At 42.8% G+C, this 18,680-nt stretch overlaps 1 long non-coding RNA gene across 2 annotated transcripts; it reads right to left on the bottom strand.

Annotated features, from left to right (window-relative positions):
• Positions 1 to 342: 342 nt before the first annotated feature.
• Positions 343 to 12,040, bottom strand: LOC142776547 (uncharacterized). 2 transcript variants are annotated; one of them, XR_012887631.1, is made up of 5 exons: positions 11,632 to 12,040; positions 9,409 to 9,747; positions 5,574 to 5,975; positions 2,101 to 2,201; positions 343 to 978 (listed from the first exon to the last, which is right to left on the bottom strand). It is a non-coding gene; the product is annotated as an uncharacterized LOC142776547 (long non-coding RNA). The 2 variants fall into 2 exon arrangements; XR_012887630.1 differs by having other exon boundaries at positions 343 to 2,201; positions 11,632 to 12,039.
• Positions 12,041 to 18,680: the final 6,640 nt, after the last annotated feature.

Here is an 18,680-nt window from a genome sequence, read left to right as displayed (position 1 = left end):
GTAATGCCGCAATATATTTAGCTTTATTTTATGAACATGAACTAATATTGCATCATGTAACACGAACTAATGGCTCCGCCGGGGTGGTCTAGTGGCTAAGGTACTCGGCTGCTGACCCGCAGGTCGCCGGATCAAATCCCGGCTGCGGCGGCTGCATTTCCAGTGGAGGCGGAAATGTAGGCCCGTGTGCTCAGATTTGGGTGCACGTTAAAAAACCCCAGGTGGTCGAAATTCCCGGAGCCCTGCACTACGGCGTCTCTCATAATCATATCGTGGTTTTGGGACGTTAAACCCCACATATCAATCAAATCAATCAACACGAACTAATGAGACAGTGGGTATGAACGCGTTCTAGTGTGAGTATGTCAGGCTGCGGCAAGACACACAGTGGGATTTTTCAACCTCCACTTCAATGCAGTCAAGCACGATCCTGACGTCTCTGTAGGCCGCAAAACATTTGAGCCCATTATTTTGCACTTCAGCTTTACTTTGCCATGGTATAGCTGCTTTGAGAACAGCTGCCATGAGGTATATAGTACCATAAAAGTAATGGTGAACGGTACTTTCGGACACCGAAAACATTGCTGCCAAGCATCTAAAGAAGAGAAATGTTTTTAGACGAACAAGGACCAGGATCACTCGTTCCAGAACGCTTCTCTCCCCTTTCAAAGTGTCTAGTTCAGCCATGCACTCCGAGATGCACCTGAGAAGTTCAATTGATTCGACACCCATAAATGCTTTAACGGCCGAGTGAGTGCCCCTGAGATCGATAAGACTTATTTTAAAGCACGCCATAGAATCTGTGCAGCCTTGCACTGCGTTGTCGTTGGAACCACTTTCGTTTTCACAGAGACGCAAGAAAACCTGAACCGCAGTGTTCTCATCTTGAACCCTTGGGTAGTCTAAGGTGGATTCCAACCCAGCAGCACACGGCTCCGCAGCACCCTCAGCCATACCAGATTCGAGTATTGGTGTTTCCTGACAGCAAACATAGATAATAAGAGACGGTGCTTGGAAATAAGCAAGATCACAGTAAATTTTCATGATTTTTATACAGTGTCACATTACGTCAACAAACCATACAGATTCTGTGGTATCTGTTTATTTAAATTAAAGACTATAGCAATTAAACATGAAATATTATAAATCTATAGAAGGAAACACAAAGAGGTATCATATTCACGGTGAACTTTCTCTTATTCACAGTTAGTAAACAATTATGAACTGCACACTAACAGGAAAAACACAGCATGAAAGACAATAAAGAGATAAAGACTGAATCTGTTTTGTTTGTATTCTTAAAGTGTTTTTTTTTATTGTGTGTAGTCCACAATTGCTTACTTAAATCAACAAACTAGTCCTCCAAGACAATTTCAGTCATAGACACTGCTAGAGACGAGGTTTTCTTCAGTTAAGCAAGAGCGCAAAATTTTGCTAGCACCATCGTAGAGCTCCGCTACCTAATTTTTAAATTGTCTTCTTTCTAGGAAAATAAGCACCCCTCCCTAAGCCCTATTATTTACAGTCACATGGAGCAGTACACATCAGATATAAACATTATCATTTATTAGCGCTGCAGAGTTTTCTGAACACTCTTAGCAATACCTACAAATATAACACTTTCCTGTCAACACTACAAGGGTAGATGTCACTGCAATAGGAGTCTTATAACTGGTGACAGCATAAAAACCTGGCAATAGCTACATTGTTTTCATGTTACTAAAGCTCTGAATTTTTTACTTGGCAACAAAGTGAATAGCTTATTAGTTATATTCATAGCGCCACATATTTCGAGCTTCTGTTATCTTGCTCCTACGAACGTGTTTGTCTGCAGTACATAAAAATATATACAAGCAAAAGCTTTTTCTAAGGTGAAGTTTCTTTTTGAGATGCTTACTTCAAGATTTGAGGCACTGTCTATGTTTACATTGAGTGCAGAAATAAAAAAAAACACTATATACATGCAAAGGTTTCTTTTTCAGTAGTGACATTTTATTAGATGCTTATATTAGGTTTTGAGGTACGCTTGATACTTACTTCATGTGAAAAAATACAGGTGCAATCCTTATTTGAGTGTACCAAAATTGATTTGAAACTTACAAAGTTTATGCTCCTGTTTTCCGATTCATCCAAAGGCATTACAGGGGACAGGCACGGCACACTGTTGATGCTAGAGCTTGCTGGTTTGGCAACAAAAAGTTCTGAAAGCATGCACACACATAAAAAAGTGAGGTTGTGATGATGAATCATCTCCTTGCGCGCATACAGCAATTCAGTCTGCCTAGGATTAGTTCCACGTAAAAATTGATGCCTCCTAAGCAAAAAAAAGCACATGCCATTACAAATGAACAAATGTCTTAATATTATACGTAGCAAAACATGCACAGAACAGCTCATCCTAGAGTTGGAATATTGCTGTAAAAAGCTTTAGAGGCAATGGTTATCACACAGAAATCTACTTGCTGCTTCTCGTGCCAATGTTCGCGGAACTCTCTCAAGAGATGACTGCTTCCGCATGAAATCTTCTTTCTCATGACTTCGTACAGGCAGGCATTCAGAAAGCACCGCATTCTTTTTGAGCATTGTTCTTGATGGCGTCCATATTTCTGGCGCTTGAATATCATGGAAAAGTAGTAAAGTTACACTTGAAAAATGTGCCGAGGTACACGTACGTTCTTGCGAATAAAAAATACTAACGAAAGCATAATACTGGAAAACAAACCCAGTTTCAGTTTGCCATTGCAAATGCATTTGCGTTTTCCATTTAATACCTGCTTGTTGGCAGAAACAATGCTATGAACAGCAGTGCATAAGTTAGCCCTTTGATCACAAGGAGGAGCCTGCCAATGCGCAACGAAATGTGTGTGCGTACGAGCATTGATCATGAGCAATCGAGAAAAGCACGGAAGCCAGTATCATTTATACTTCATGTGGAAATTGTGGACTTTCCCGAGCTTAGCTATCAGTATTACTTGCACACCAAGATGATTCGAAATTCGCCTTTACACATGCAATGAACATCACTGCTACACTCATCTGCACGTATAATGTAATCCGATGAATGTTTCTTTCTAGTCGTAGTAGTCTCGCGGCGTGACGGTGCCGTGCTGAGAATTAAGTGCGACCTATGGATATGCTAGCACTTTCCTTACCTGTCGTACTCAAGAAGAAGTTTTGGGGCTTAAAATGGGAGCTACATGCTTTCATAGGCTTCGTGACCGCCCCTGCCTTTGCGGAGTTTCATCACCCACGCCTTTTTGAGACGCTCGTCTAAGGATTACGAGTGTAGGCTCACTTCACCTTGGAATGCACGGCGTGTGCATTGAGGTACACAACACATACGGTTACTTTTGTGCTTCATAATTTTTGAGTTATCAAAGTGTCACGGGCGCCTTACATTGTGGCCTACAGTCGCCTAAACGACTGCGAACACGATCATACAAGCAAATGCACAAACATTTCCTACGGTGCCGGACATTTTGATCATCCCAACAGTGTTTCTAGCACGAACAGAAAATTTCTTTCATGACGTCACTGGTGAGGCCTCAAATAGATGGAAAGAACAAAAAATTGACAGGAGGAGGCTTGCCGCGGGAGCTCTCCTTTCCCACATCACATGCAAACAGAATGCGCTCGTGCCTTCTTGCAGGTCCACTGGCTGCTTGGGCAATGCGTCCATAAAATTTTGGTAATCTTTTTTTCAAATTTTGTTCGGGTTTTGAAGAGGCAAAAGTTAAGGTGACTGATTTCACTGTAAGACAAAACTCGATCGACACGAATGAAATGCTTTTTTTATTGCATGTTTTGCATAAAAAAACAGGTACATACACGTAGTGTGAAAGTGTCAATCTATAAATGCAGCTTCAATTTACAACTGACATATGGACATAATGAGCAAACATTGAACCCAATATCCGAACCAATGTTAAAATTATCAAACGTTCCGGATAGGACATGTATTTGATTCAATCACGTTTGTTATGACGACGGGCATAAAAATTTAGTACCAAACAACCCTTAAGTTCAGAGGCACGAAGAGGCTTGAAGCGATCAGAAGTTCTTCGAGAAAGAACGTCGCCGGAAACAGTGTTTCGGCAAGTTCACTTGTCCTCATGAGAGCAACAGCGTTGCCTTGATGAAGAAAAGTTTACTTGTAAAAACGTTGCCTCCATCGACATTCTCTGTAATAATATTTAGAAGCATTTCGTCCATCAAGTGTATTCGAGTGACACTATTAGAAGTAAGGGCTCACAGAGTTTGAAACCATGGCTACAAGAATTTCGTAAGCAGGAAGTGGCCTATAATTATTTGACGTTATTTTATCTTGTTGCTAAAGGTAAAAGTAGCTAAAACTATATGTAGCCGAGCGAACTCGAATTCAAGCCTTTCAATAAAACTAATTTCTCGACAGTAGCTTGGCTGCTCTCTTCACCAATTAGTCAAGAGACACTGCACTTCTCTCAGTCCAGTCAGGCATGCGGAGAACTGGGTTTGCTCATATGTACTCATGCAAAATCAGTACCTGCTTGAATAATTGGTTCAAGTTCTTGTGCTCACCCGTTGCTTTTAGGAAACGCTGAAAAATCTTCGCGGAACTAGAAATCTCCGGGCTAGCACACCGCAAAGACGCAAAAAACGTGTTGGCCGATTAAGCCATCTTCGACTAATGCATGGTTTACTTGTTCGGCGTAGCTCACTGTGGTCCATTCTCTGCCCGCCACAACTTGCCGTGTTTATCTTTCTCGTAGTTGACACAGCAACCGACCGAGATAACTGAGCGAGATCCAGCTTCTAATATTGCTGAGCGAAAGGCAAGAAGGAGCGGAGGCAAGCGCTACAAACGCAAGTCAATCACTCCCAGTGCTTCACCTTATTTAAAATTCTCTAAATGAGCTATAAGAAAAAAACATGTAAACAAAAGAGAATTTTTTACGGGGTGTAAATTTGTTTCGTTTGTAAAAACGTGTCATAGCCAATGAATTCGAACATTCACATCAACCTCACTCCGTTCAACCGTATAGGATGCCCCGCAACCGCTATGAGCGTGCATGTTCTTTGAAACTGAAACTAGCGCCGAGTTTCCAGGGCCTAGTATATTAGCAATGATGTTTCATGCCGATATGCCCACGAGTATTCCACCACTGCTACATTTTTACCACTGTACAAGTTCGTCATCTCAAACTCAGTTCTATCATGAGTATTCGTATTACACAGTAAGATAAATAAGGAGGTATGCTAAAGCTGTTTGTAAAACTATGATTTTTCCAGATGACTGGTTTCAACATTTAAATAATAGCGTACAAAAATATTAGGCTTCTCTTTCCTATTGCAACCACAAAATCAGATGGGCTAGTTTTAATACAAAATGATTTCATTTTCTGAATTTAGATAACATTGACAAAGATATACAGAAGGAAGCAAATGCTTTGCAATGTGTAAATTTATGGCAAAATTATGTTAAAATATAAGATTCATATGTAATGCAAGAGAAGTATAAGCATTTGTGTTCACGCTGCCTAATATGTCTACAAGTCTTGCTATAGTTATATTTAGGTGGTGATCAATAAGCGCACCTGTTTTACTGCCGGGAGCATAGGCCCTCTGGTAGTTGTAGAAGGCGCACTCCGTGATGACTTGAGCACCAAGGCATCAGATGGTTGCAGCCACCACGCAGCCCTAATACTGCATGCCAGCGGCCAGGAGGAAGCTGCCGGCTCCAGCTCCGCTATCTCGTACAAGTGGCTGGCATCTCCACCGGAGCTTGTGCAGTTGCTCGCACACCCCCTCCACGACGACCAGAGTTCCCATGACGCTGAAGTTCAGGTTGCTAACTGCTCGGCCACATATGGAGCAGTTAGTGAGCAGTTCATGAAGGGAGCTCTCAAACACAATGAACTTTCGTTCCCTGGGAAGAGGCTCTTCCATTGTTAGAACACCAGTGCTGTTGTCTTGATGGATACTGCAGATGAATGACCCTACAAAACATGTTAGTGCTTGTGGGTTACTCAGTATTGCACAGTGGACAAGTCACATGGCTTGGTTGAAAGAAAAAAGTGAAAATCTTAAGGCTTTATTTTTTTGCAAGACATAATATTTATGAGAACTAACCTACCATAATGCCATAAAAAATTATAGGGGACACTAATTATAGTAAATGCAATGTGAATGAAAAGAAATTAAGTGGGACGAAAAAATTTCTTGCTAGGAGCTGGGACTGAACCTGCGACCATCCCATGACACGCCCGATGCCCTACCAAATAAGCTAACACGGCGGCCATTCTCTCGTCCTCTTTGTCCAGTATATTAGCGCATTTACAAGTGGCAACGTGAGTCAGCGCTACTAGCGACCATGACGGCAAGTGTGAAACACTTTTCTGCCTGTTGGTGTCGCATAGCACGTGGTGGGGCTGATTGACGGACTCTCATTTAAGTGCACATATGTCCCGCATAAAGTGGACGCGGGAATGGCTGCCGTGAAAGCTCAGTTAGTAGAGCATCGCATGTGTTATTCGAACTTCACAAGTTCAGTTCGAGCTCACGAAAAGCAATCTTTTCATACACCTTTATTTTTTTTTCAAATTTACATTACATATACAAGTAATAACGTCTCCTAGGCTTTCGTTGGTACTATTGTTCGTTAGATCTAATTAATACGGCTTCGTTAGGTTAGCGGTAACTGACAGACAATTATGCCAAGAAAACTATATGAGATGTTATGAAGTAATTGTAATGTAACTGCGAAGAAAAGTGGAAGAAAAGATAACTTGCCGTGGGCAGCGACCGAACCTGCGACCTTCGAATAACGCATTCGCCACTCTACCAACTAAGCTACCATGGCGGTCATCCCCTCCGTCGACTTTATTGGATATGTATGTGCATTTAAATGTGGTAGTGTCAGTCAGCGTTGCCAGTTGCCAGTGCAGCGAGTGTGAGACACTCATTTTTTGCCTATAGGCATCATGTAGCAGGTCATGTTCTTACCGCTGGCAGCTGACTAATATAACCTGGCATACTACCTGATGGCATTAAGCCTGACAAAATGAGACCCTCGCTATCAATGAAAAAATAAGGGCCCTTTAAGGGCTTGTTTTCTTTGTTGTACAATATTATTGAGAACCGACTGACAATTATGCCAAGGAAAGTGTAGGGGCTATTATTAAATTAATTATGATGTAACTGTGAAGAGGTTTTAGTCGCAATCATTATAATGCCTGTAGCATGTGTTGTGTTGCTTAGCATGTGGGTGCGTTGCACTATGCAACAGAAAGTATATAAAAAAAAGCCAGACCCACCAATGCAAGGCTTCCTTTCACCCCCATTTCCTCAATACGAGATAGCCTCCTCATTTTTTTTGAAGACTGACACGAATAAAGTGAGACTTTTTAGTGTCCTTGAACCACATGGTCTGCTCTTCTTGCATTTCACCTTGCAACAAATATACTGATCAGTGCTATTGCCAGGCAACCTTCGAGAAAGTTTTCGAGGTATATTAGTAGAATGAGCAATGCGATATTAAGTAGGTGTCGGCATCCACTCACCTGAAGCCATTACTTCACCTCCAAATTTACTACTCCAATTGTTTATTGCTTATGGTCTCGATTAACTTAATTTCTTCAAATACTTTTTAGTGTTTACTGATTATAAGTGCACCGGAGAAAAGTTGAGTGGCCGATATAGGTAGTGTCGTTCAAGTGAAAAATTCAAGTAAAATGTTGACAAATAGCTACAGCTCAATCGTGCACTAGTGATAGTTGCATTCTCGATAGGATCAGGAGGAAAAGCACTGCTAGAAAGCTTGTAGCCTTTAGCAGTCATGATGCAAGGTGAATACCTTAATTTACGGTGCCTATTATTACATTGTGCTGTAGCAGAAATGGTAACGCAGCTTTAGTTAACCATAGCAGGGACCCTTTAGGTGCATCTCTTCGCAACCAACTAAAAAAACGTAATTGGCGAACTCCATTTTAATAATAGCCCCAAACACGGCACAAGTATACTATCATAAAACAGTCACTCCATGAGCTAAGTCTAGCATTGTTTGGAAGTCTTATATAAAGTAACTGGCACTGTCTTATACAAAAGAAATTGATGTATTAGCACACAAATAATGTGTAAATAGTGTCACATCAAATCATTTTACTGTTTCTTTGTGTTCACTGTGAAACTGCTTTGGTAGGTGGCAGCCCATTGTAGATGCTGCGCAGAATGTAGCCGTACGCATGTGTCAGTGCGCCCCTTCTTATTTGGTGAACGTCTGAAAACACGTGCTTGTAATAAAATAACGTTTTCATGAACCACCCTGTGCTTTTGTGTGAAATAAGTCTTACTGCTTTCGGCAGGGCTGCTTTCTAGTCAAGCATAGGTTTCAGCATAATTGCTGCACTAGTCTTACCGCTGGAACTAAGCGTACTCAGTGCAGGGGAACGTGGTCTCCCATGCTCTTCGTTATCTCGTTAGAGGTTGTGGCAACATCTAAAAACACTGCTGTATTATAGAGCATCATGAATTGCAAATGAGTACCAACATTCTTCGTTGCTGTTGTCATAGAAATCCTCTTGTCTAGCTAATGTCAATAAAGACGCTTTATAAATGCTGCTTATAGAGTCGAACTCCTACATAAGATACACTCTAAGAGACAAAGTGGCATAAGAGAGACCAGTGTGTCTACTTTGAAATAAGGCTGATAAGAAAATTCACATGATTCTTCAATTGTTCCCCAGTGCATGTGTCTTATATAGGTGCTCACTGAGGCCCATGGCCAGAATTAAGGTTGTCCTAAGGGCCAGCCCCACGCCTCCTGGAAATTCGGATGGAGGGGTGTGTTTGACATAACATGGATAATGAAAATACGGTTTTTTATAGGCCCTCAACAGGTAGACCACCCCTGAAAAATTTTTCGCCACGACCTGCATTCAATTGTACAAGCTCTTATTGACATCATTATAAAATCTGCAGGTTGCCCCGTAATGCATGAAAGTGTCTCGGCAGGCGTTTTACAGGAATTGAACTGCCTCTTCACGTTCGTGTAGTTTTGAAACACACAGGTGCGGAAAATCAGCATGCACTGCAGAATGGACCATTTGAGTTCTGGCAAAGATACGTGAACTGTCACGAACTACTCTAGAGCGAACTAGATCAGGCTGACTTCTCTGCTTTCTAATCAATTCTCACTACTACTCTTAGGTGAAATGTTTCAGGGAACTAAGGGGCTTAACTTCCTTTGTTGCGAACATGAAAAGGCCGACGCAACACCAGAAAATAACTGTCTCAAGTGGTGGTTTCAGTATGCGAACTAGTTTGTGACCACACGCCCATCACATGTTAAAGATCACCGAATCGCTTAGTATCTGATATTGTTAAAGAGTTAAACGTTATTGTTAGTTCACCAAAGACCAATGCTTGTAATACCTGCAGAAACTCGCTGAATGAGGGAAGTATGTGACCTCAACTTCAGCAGCTTGCTTTTCTTCCTCAGCAGGAAAAGATCCGTTCATTTGGACAGATGTTTCAGCAGCTGGCTTTTCTTTAGCGGGAGAAGATTCATCCATTCGGACAGGTGTTGAGCCACCGAGAGGCCTGAAACCTGCTGGAAGCTGGTGCACTGAAGCAACATCGGCTGAAGCTGCTACTGCGGCTCATGTTATGAAGCACCACACTGTGTCTGCACTGCAGATTCTGTGGTGAAGGCAGCTGCTGTGCGTGTATTGGTCGAAACAAGCACCTTCACGGTCATGTTCACCTGCGTAGCTGAAATGGTTATGAAACACTAAAAAAAACAAAACTTCTTCAATTGGTGTCATGGCCAAATGTTCATCATCATGCATTATTTCCTGCTAGTTTTCTTTGTTTAGGAGCTTAGGTGTGAATCCTGTAACTGAACAGCTACTGTACATTTTATGCCTCATACGTGCATTTTTCAACCTTCAGGTCAACTTACCAACGGACCGGCATTTCACTGTCTTCCGAGCTACCACTGTACTCATGATTGCCTTGCGCACAGTTTTTTGTGTGGTTGTCTGGATATGAGGTGCTGAGAATAAACATGTTATGTTACACCTGCACTTTTGAGAAACTATGTTTTATACAACACACTGTCTTTGTGGCCATGTGGTATTAAAACCACTTAACATAAAATAGCTTGCCTTTGTTTTAAAGAACAACAACACACTTAGGATTATTAAAATGCTTCTGGTTTTTATGATAACTTCCCTGGTGCCAAGTTATGTTTCAAAGAACACAAAATATTTTCCCATTTTGGAGCTCAGAGCTGTGGAAATCGAGCTGCCTTATCCGGCATCAGCTAGTTTGCCGGTGTGTGGCTGCATAAGAAATGTGTTACTGAGTTATTTTCCATAACATGCCGCAATGCTGTGCAACACATGTACATTCAACTTTTGTGCAGTGCTAATCTACGGAAACAGAGCAGGACTAACCTGGCTAGCAGAACGTTTCAAAACTGTGCCACACTCTCCGACACTTTTCTGGAGCAGTGTGTGATGCTGAAAGAAGCAGCAATTTCTTTTACCACAAACACAATGGTTGTCGATGGTTTTAGGTGTTGTCTTCGAATTTAAATTCACACATTTTATGTGCAATAATTCCCTATACATAGCATGAACTTTTTTATTTGTGTGTTCTAAAACATGCTGTCAAGAAATCATGTATAATACTCAAAGAGGCTGGAGAGTTTATTGTATTAGTATAAAAAGTACTTCGGCATTTTCGTTTTTTTTTCACATCTCGGATGAACTAAGCATGTTAACTCTGCATGCATTTCTACTAATTAGCAGTTCTTTTTTTGATGAACTGACAAGTTCTTGTTAAATGTGAAGCTATTATTTCGTTGCACTGCTGTGATTTGGTGATCATGCATTATGATGTAAACAAATGGAGTATTGCAGTTATACAATTAATTTATTAATTAAGAGACGCTGTGGCGCAAATATTTCTCGGCTTCTTCACTTTCCCGCATGATATGCCACAACGTAAAGCTGCAGGCTTATAATCAGCCCCGTAAGCAGCCTTAAGCTTTTTTGAATGAATTTCCCCAAGCACAGTCGATGAATTAAACCACCCATCAATCGGCACGCTTTCTCTTGCACGGCTGCTTTTACACACACACAAATGTGCATTCACACCAGCAAATAAATCAACAAATAAAGAATATGCGCTAAAGTTGAAGCATAAGCTCCAACGCACTTTGGACGGCGGCACTGCGAGATGATTTTCTAGCGCGCCGTGCTATTGCTATTCGGCATCAATACAACACGAGCAATCGGGCCATAGCCTATCAAAGCCGTCGAACACGTGTTGCTCTATTGCGGGGCTTTCTTTGAGCTCATCATGTAAACATGCATGCCGTACATTTGAACCTGCATTTTACGAACTAGCCCTACGCCGTATACACTAGTGCAGAAAGGCAGCCTGTCATTTTATAATCCGTTCTAAAAATCGCAAACCGGCGAAAGTTTTTCAGCGTGTATATAATTATTGCGAAGTGGACCACATTGCATAGAAAAGACATAGTCGTTATAGATATAATTAACGAGGTTACATAGAATTTTCTGAACGCACACGTGCGAACTGCGTTTTCAGTGCGTGTCGCACGATCCGGATCTACCGTGAACTTACCTTTTCACCAGGAAGGAACAAAGATGGCAGTGCGTCGGATTTGAGGGGATGCCTCTTCACATTGCCGCACAAGCACGGAATCGCGTTCGTAGTCTTCCAGCTTAAAGTGGCGACCGCATACGCGTAAATTTCGCTGCCGATCTGCTACGGGCAATCCGAGCGCTACAGCCACTTGGTGCGCCTGCTGCCTTTCCCAGGCACACAGTCGTATCTTCACTTGTCGCTAATCAACGGACTTGCAGCCCACAACGAGGCAAGGGTGATTCATGGTGTCACCCGTGTATAGGTGTTCTGTGGTGTCACAACAACCGCATGATGCCCGCTCGTTGCGCAGCTCACGTCAACATAGAGCGTGTGGAATCCAAGCAGACAACGTTTACCATGTGCCGGAAGTCCCAAAGCTTAGTTGTACACTGTGATCGTCTTCTATTGCTGTGTCAAAAAATTTTAAGCAAAATAAATTATAAGGTGTCTTACAAATTAGGAACTGCTTTTGTTTCCTCTTTATAAAAATAAATACCTATACTGCGTGTTCCACAGCCAATCAGATCAGCTGAAAACGATGACGTCAACAGGGCAGATCGTGTCGCTTGGTGTGTGGGCGGTTGAAAACGCGTTTGGCCGAGTCGCAGAAATCTGCAGCGATCTCGAGTGATTCTCAGCTTTAAAGATTTGCAATAAATTACACAGTTTACGCAGAGAGCTCAAATCAGTCTCTAAATTACCCTTGGGACTTGGTGTACCGGCCCAATGTGTCAGTAAAAAATCGCCAAAACCATTCCAGGGTCCCTTTAAGCTTTCTAATCGAATTCTTAGAAAACTGTACATATTTCCCACGGCCAACGGCTTTAGTACTTGCTGATTATTTAAAAAAAGGCCCCACTATCACCCACCAAAAGGAACTATGAGGGTACGCGAAGCAGCATTGGGGGTGCATGCCAAGTTTCCGTTTACACGTGGTGTTTCCGTTAACGTGTGCAGTTGGATTTTTTGTGTGTTATTATTACACGTTCTGTTTGTGCCTTGTCCAGGAAGTCTCGCTTCAATCTCGCGCTCGCTGCAGTTGTCCCTAAAGCCTTGCTACCCTCGCCACAGTGTCGCGTTGTCTTTCTGAAGCGGAAGCGGTAGCTATAATGATAGTTATAGCGCGAGAAGAAAACAACGACACAGAGACAAGAAGGACACTCTTGTCTGTGTTGTCTCTGTGTCGTCGTTTTGTTCTCGCGCTATAACTATCGTCATGCCATACTAACTAGCCCAAGCTGCCACACTTCTAAGGTAGCTATACGCAGACGCTTGGCTTCGGCGTTCCGGACATCGATGTTTGCAACTCAACGCCAACGCTTGGCTTGCGCTTCCCTGGCCCGGAGTTCGGCATCGCGAGCCCTGCGCTGCTGCTGCTTCACGACGATCTCGTCACAGATTGGAGTGCTACTGCAACTGGCACCGACGTTGGAGTTACACCTCATCTGAACGGGAGCGAAGTGACAATGACAGAAGCCGACCGAGAGCATGATCACACTAGCATGAACGCTGCGCCCCACTAAGGCACTTATATGCCTTACAAAATTGGGTTTGACTTTTATGTCACCCACAAGTCACCTGTCAGTCCCCCCAGTCACCTTCCTGTAAACTCGACTTTTCTGTAGACCTGGTCTGCAGATTTTCTGCAGACGACGAGCAGACAGCAAGCAGAATTTTTCGATAATGCGCCTTCAGATTGCGTGCGCTTGGACGCCTGTAACATATATGTATGCATCTACAAACTTTGGAAGATGGCACATTTCATGATATTGAATTATTGGGTATGACCTTTCAATTACCAATCAGTCATCCACGAGTCACCCCGTACAGAGCTAGCCAACAGATTTTTTGCAGACGCCAAGCAGACGGCAAGCAGACTTTTCTGTTAGTTGGGGCCCTGTGAGTGCGCGTGTGGATGTATATATTATATCCGTATATATCTATACATTATAAGTCACGACACATTCTCTAACAATAAATAAAGGGGATTCACCTTTCAATCATCATACGTCCACTGCAGGACAAAGGTCTCTCCCATGTTCCGCCAGTTAACTCGGTCCTGTGCTTGCTGCTGCCAATTTATACCCGCAAACTTCTTAATGTCATCTGCCCACCTAACCTTCTGGCTCCCCCTAACCCACTTGCCTTCCGGTTAGTTACCCTTAATGACCAGCGGTTATCCTGTCTACGCTCTACATGCCCAGCGCCCAGCAGTGGTCGTCTAGTGGCTAAGGTACTCGGCTGCTGACCCGCAGGTCGCGGGATCGAATCCCGGCTGCGGCGGCTGCATTTTCGATGGAGGCGGAAATGTTGTAGGCCCGTGTGCTCAGATTTGGGTGCACGCTAAAGAACCCCAGGTAGTCGAAATTTCCGGAACCCTCCACTACGGCATCTGTCATAATCATATGGTGGTTTTGGGACGTTAAACCCCACATATAAATCTACAGGCCCGGCTCATGTTCATTTCCTCTTTTTGATTTAAACACTTGATATTCTTAACCCCCGTTTGTTCCCTAATCCACTCTACCCTCTTTTTGTCTCTTAAGGTTACACCTACCATTTTTCTGACCATTGCTCGCTGCGTCGTCCTCAATTCAAGCTGAATCCTCTTTGTAAGTCTCCAGGTTTCTGCTCGATAACAAAGTACCGGCAAGATGCAGCTGTTATATACATTCCTCTTGAGGGATAGTGGAAATCTACCGGTCATGATTTGAGAGTGCTTGCCAAACATGCTCCACCCCATTCTTATTCTTTTAGTTACTTTAATCTCGTGGTTCAGCTCCGCAGTCATTACCTGCCCTAAGTAGTCATAGTCTTTTACAACTTTAAGTGCACTATTACCCATCTCGAAGCGCTGCTCTTTACCGAGGTTGTTGTACATTACTTTCGTTTTCTGCAGATTAATTTTTGAATCCACCTTTCAGCTCGCCTTGTCTAACTCCGTAATCATAAGTTGCAATTCGTCCCCCGAGTTACTCAGCAATGTCATCGGCGAAGCGCAGGTTACTAAGGTACTCTTCATTAACTGTTATCCCTAACTATTCCCATTACAGGCCTCTGAAAACCTCCTGTAAGCATATGGTAAATAGCATTGGGGAGATCGTATTCCCCTGCCTTACGCCCTTCTGGATTGGTATTCTGTTGCTTTCTTTATGAAGCAATATGATAGCAGTTGACACCCTGTAGATTTCTTCCGGGATGTTTATATATGCTTCATCGACGCCCCGATTCCACCATGTTTGCATGACTGCTGATATTTCTACTGAATCAAACGCCGTCTCGTAATCAATGAAGGCTGTGTATAGTGGGGTGCTCTATTCTTAGCATTTCTTTCTTATCCGATTGATGGTATGAATGTGGTCGATTGTTGAGTAGCCTGTTGAAATACTGCTTGCTGCTTGTTCATTTGGTTGATCGAGTTCTAATGTTTCCTTAACTCTGTTAGCAATTACCTTTGTAAGCAGCTCGTATACTAGGCAGAGCAAGCTGATCGGCCTGTAATTCTTCAAGTCCTTGTCACCTCATTTCTTATGTATTAGGATGATGTTAGCATTTTTCAAAGACTCTGGTACTCTTCCCGTCAGGAGACACCTCGTAAACAGGGTGGCTAGTTTTTTTAACACAATCTGTCCTCCATCTTTCAGCAGATCTGATGTTACCTGGTGCTCACCAGCAGCTTTGCATCTTTGCATGCTCTCCAAAGCTTTTCTGACTTCTTCTATTATTACTGGTGGGGTGTCATCAGGGTTACTGCTAGTTCTTATAGTATTAAGGCCGTGGTTTTCCCGGCTACTGCACAGATCTCTGCAAAACTCCTCCGCTATTTCAACTATCCTATCCATATTGGTAGTTATTTTGCCTTCTTTGTCCTTTAGTGCATATATCCGATTTCACCCACCAGTATATTTAGTCTGCAGATTGTCTGCAGAAAGATTGCAGCTTTTCTGTATTCCCATGCAACAGCGTGTAATGAAATGAAAAATCACTAATTAAAAGAAGGTTGCACGTTTTATTGTTGCTTCATGAGCACCATAATTCAGCACGTATTCCGTGTACGTATAAATGTAAAATTTTGACGAATACGTATGTTTTTCCGGCACTCAATGGCTGGTCAAAATACTATGGCTATATATACAGGGTGGTCGGTGTTAGGTTGTGAAGTGCAAGTGGTTATGGGTTTGGTATTAACCTTCCTGTTTTTCCGTTTATGTGTTGGACCCATGTCTGGAGGGCGTATTGGCGGTATTATACCCTTATGTGCTACATGTTCCTTGAATGTTTGCGCTAACGCAAAGTGTAGTTGTCACTCTTTTTCACCCCGACAAAACACTGCGGAGATTTTGCAGAAATACTGCAAATTGTTTGTAGACTTTCTGTAGATGTTCCGCAGATATTCTGCAGGCACGCTGCATTCTGCACTACTACAAATGCTCTGCAGCCTTTCTGCAGAGCGGGTGTACCAATTGTCTATTCGGAGGGGACAGCTGGCGACAGAAAGCTTGTCACTTGTCTTCATATATACCGTATTGCGGGTGGCTAATGGTCTGTAAAATTTCTGCAGATAGGATGCAAGTTTTTTTTTTTTTTGTAAGGAATGTATGTTACCGAGTCTATCGGCAGGGCCCCGCATTCTCCTTATAAATCTCATGTCGCTGTGAATCTGTTGATTGTCTGTCATCAGTGCTTTCGGTCATGCTCACATTTCGATATATAAGAGCTCGTATGTAACGCTGCCAAATGGTGTCGTTGCAAACGTTCTAAGTCTTCAGGTGATTGATACTCACGTGGTTCCGATGTCGTATATGATCTAGCGAGAATATTGAAGAAATATCAGTGTGTGCTAGCCGGTGAACAACAACAAAAAAGAAGACACGCGCACTTGCTACAATAATGCAAAATCTGAAGCGGCGAGCATGGTACTTTGTTTTCACGTGGCGAGTGATATGAATGCAAATATGCTTTTATTTAGATAATAAAACTGCAATATTTTTATCACTTGGCAAACCCTTATTTTTCATTCGGCCGGAGGATAGCCATCCTCGACTCGACCATCCACGCAAATAAAGTGCCACATTGTTTTAATCAGTTTGCAGTGAAAGCGTTACGAAATCTTGGACCTTAAAAAACTCCGCAAAATTATGATGCCAATTATGCCTCGCGGAATACGTGGAATTTAAATGGTGAGAACAATGTTCATTCTGTGTAAACAAAAATACTTCCTTGAAGCAAAACATTTACTGCACCGAGCTATCGAATAGATACGCAACGCTTCTCGGAGAATAAACGGTATACATTATATTCACTGTACACACACACACACACACACACACATATATATATATATATATATATATATATATATATATATATATATATATATATATATATATATATATATATGCGTGTGTGTGTGTGCGTGAGTGTGTGTGCGTGCGTGCGTGCGTGCGTGCGTGCGTGCGTGCGTGTGTGTGTGTGTGTGTGTGTGTGTGTGTGTGTGTGTGTGTGTGTGTGTGTGTGTGTGTGTGTGTGTGTGTGTGTGTGTGTGTGTGTGTGTGTGTGTGTGTGTGTTGTACTTGAGGCACAACAGGCGCTAGCTCGAAGGCTGTGGGATCGTGTCCCTGATTGTTATATCGAGGTTTTGGGCTTTGAACCATATATATACGTAGGATTGCATATGTGCAGGTAGCGCACAACTTCCGGTCATTCTAACCGGTAGGAAAACTCTAATGTTACGCTACTTCAGGCAGATGCGTGTACCGATTATCTGTTTGAGGTCCAGTATGTTGCTGTGCAATCTCGATTGCATGGATGACCTTAAGGACGACTTCCCGTCAGTGCGCAATTATTGTGTATTATTGATGTCTTCCGGAATATCTAACAGACACGTGTATAAAAATGGCGGGCCTCTTAATTACTTCACCTTATTTATCGTCTCTGCTTTTCCTTTCGCGGGATTTCGTTACCCCCAGGCACGCGGCATGTCTCCGGTGTGTACATCGTAGTCACTGAAAATGCCTCTCATTTCGGTGCATCTAAAAAATATTAGCTGCTGCCGAATCGTTCCTAGACGATGGCCGCTGATCCTTGAATCCATGCCGTTACCGAAATACGGTGGGCCCTATGTGTCGATTGGGCGAATGCGCTACTTTTTATGCAGGTGCATGTGTGCACTAATGATCTCAAGCGTGTACGTTGGGAAGACTGGTCGGGATACTATTCACGCTTCTCGAACAATTAAACATTTTTTAAAGCACCCAACAAGATGCCGTTTAAATAGAATAATAAAATTAAAGGTGCAATCGGTGACGTTTTCAATCAGTCATCACTGCTTTAGGTTATCTGGCTTAGGCATAGAGTAACATAGTAAACGTCAAGAGTGGTCAATGGCTGCCTGTCGCGGCCCAAGGGCATAGGGTTCCTGCCGTCTGTTAGGTGGCGCACACAAAAAAACTGAACGTGTACCGATTCATCACAACGTTGCTAATAACTACCTTACGCTATAAAAGTAATATTTTGAAATAATTAGTGGGTAGAAGAGTTCTTCTGAAACTAAAAAGGTGGTTACCTTGGCTACGGCAAATTCGCACGCATCGCTGCTTGGCCTGACCATATACCTGGACGTCCAGCTGGCCCTGCATCACCACGGCACCGTTCTCTCCCACCAGCTACAGCGCTCAATTCGCAGAACGCAATAATTTACGGATTTTGAATACCTTCTACCGAAAACGAGAAAACCGCAAGTGGACATGGAGGAGCCCTAATGGCGAAAATAGGAACGAAATAGACTTTATAATGACTGCACACCCAGTAATCGTGCAGGATGTGGAAGTGGTTAGCAAGGTACGATGCAGGGACCATAGAATGGTAAGGTCTCGAATTTGCCTAGACTTGAAGAAGGAACGACAGAAACTGATACGCAAAAAGCCAATCAATGAGCTAGCACTGAAAGGGAAAGTACAGGAATTCAGAGTGTCACTGCAGAACAGGTACTCGGCTCTTAGTGAGGAAACCAACCTTAGCGTAGA

The sequence above is a fragment of the Rhipicephalus microplus genome, chromosome X (genome assembly GCF_043290135.1).
Source record: "Rhipicephalus microplus isolate Deutch F79 chromosome X, USDA_Rmic, whole genome shotgun sequence".
NCBI classification, from domain to species: Eukaryota; Metazoa; Arthropoda; class Arachnida; order Ixodida; family Ixodidae; genus Rhipicephalus; species Rhipicephalus microplus.
Note: the sequence above shows the minus strand (reverse complement) of the source record. Positions and strands in the feature narration are given on the sequence as shown.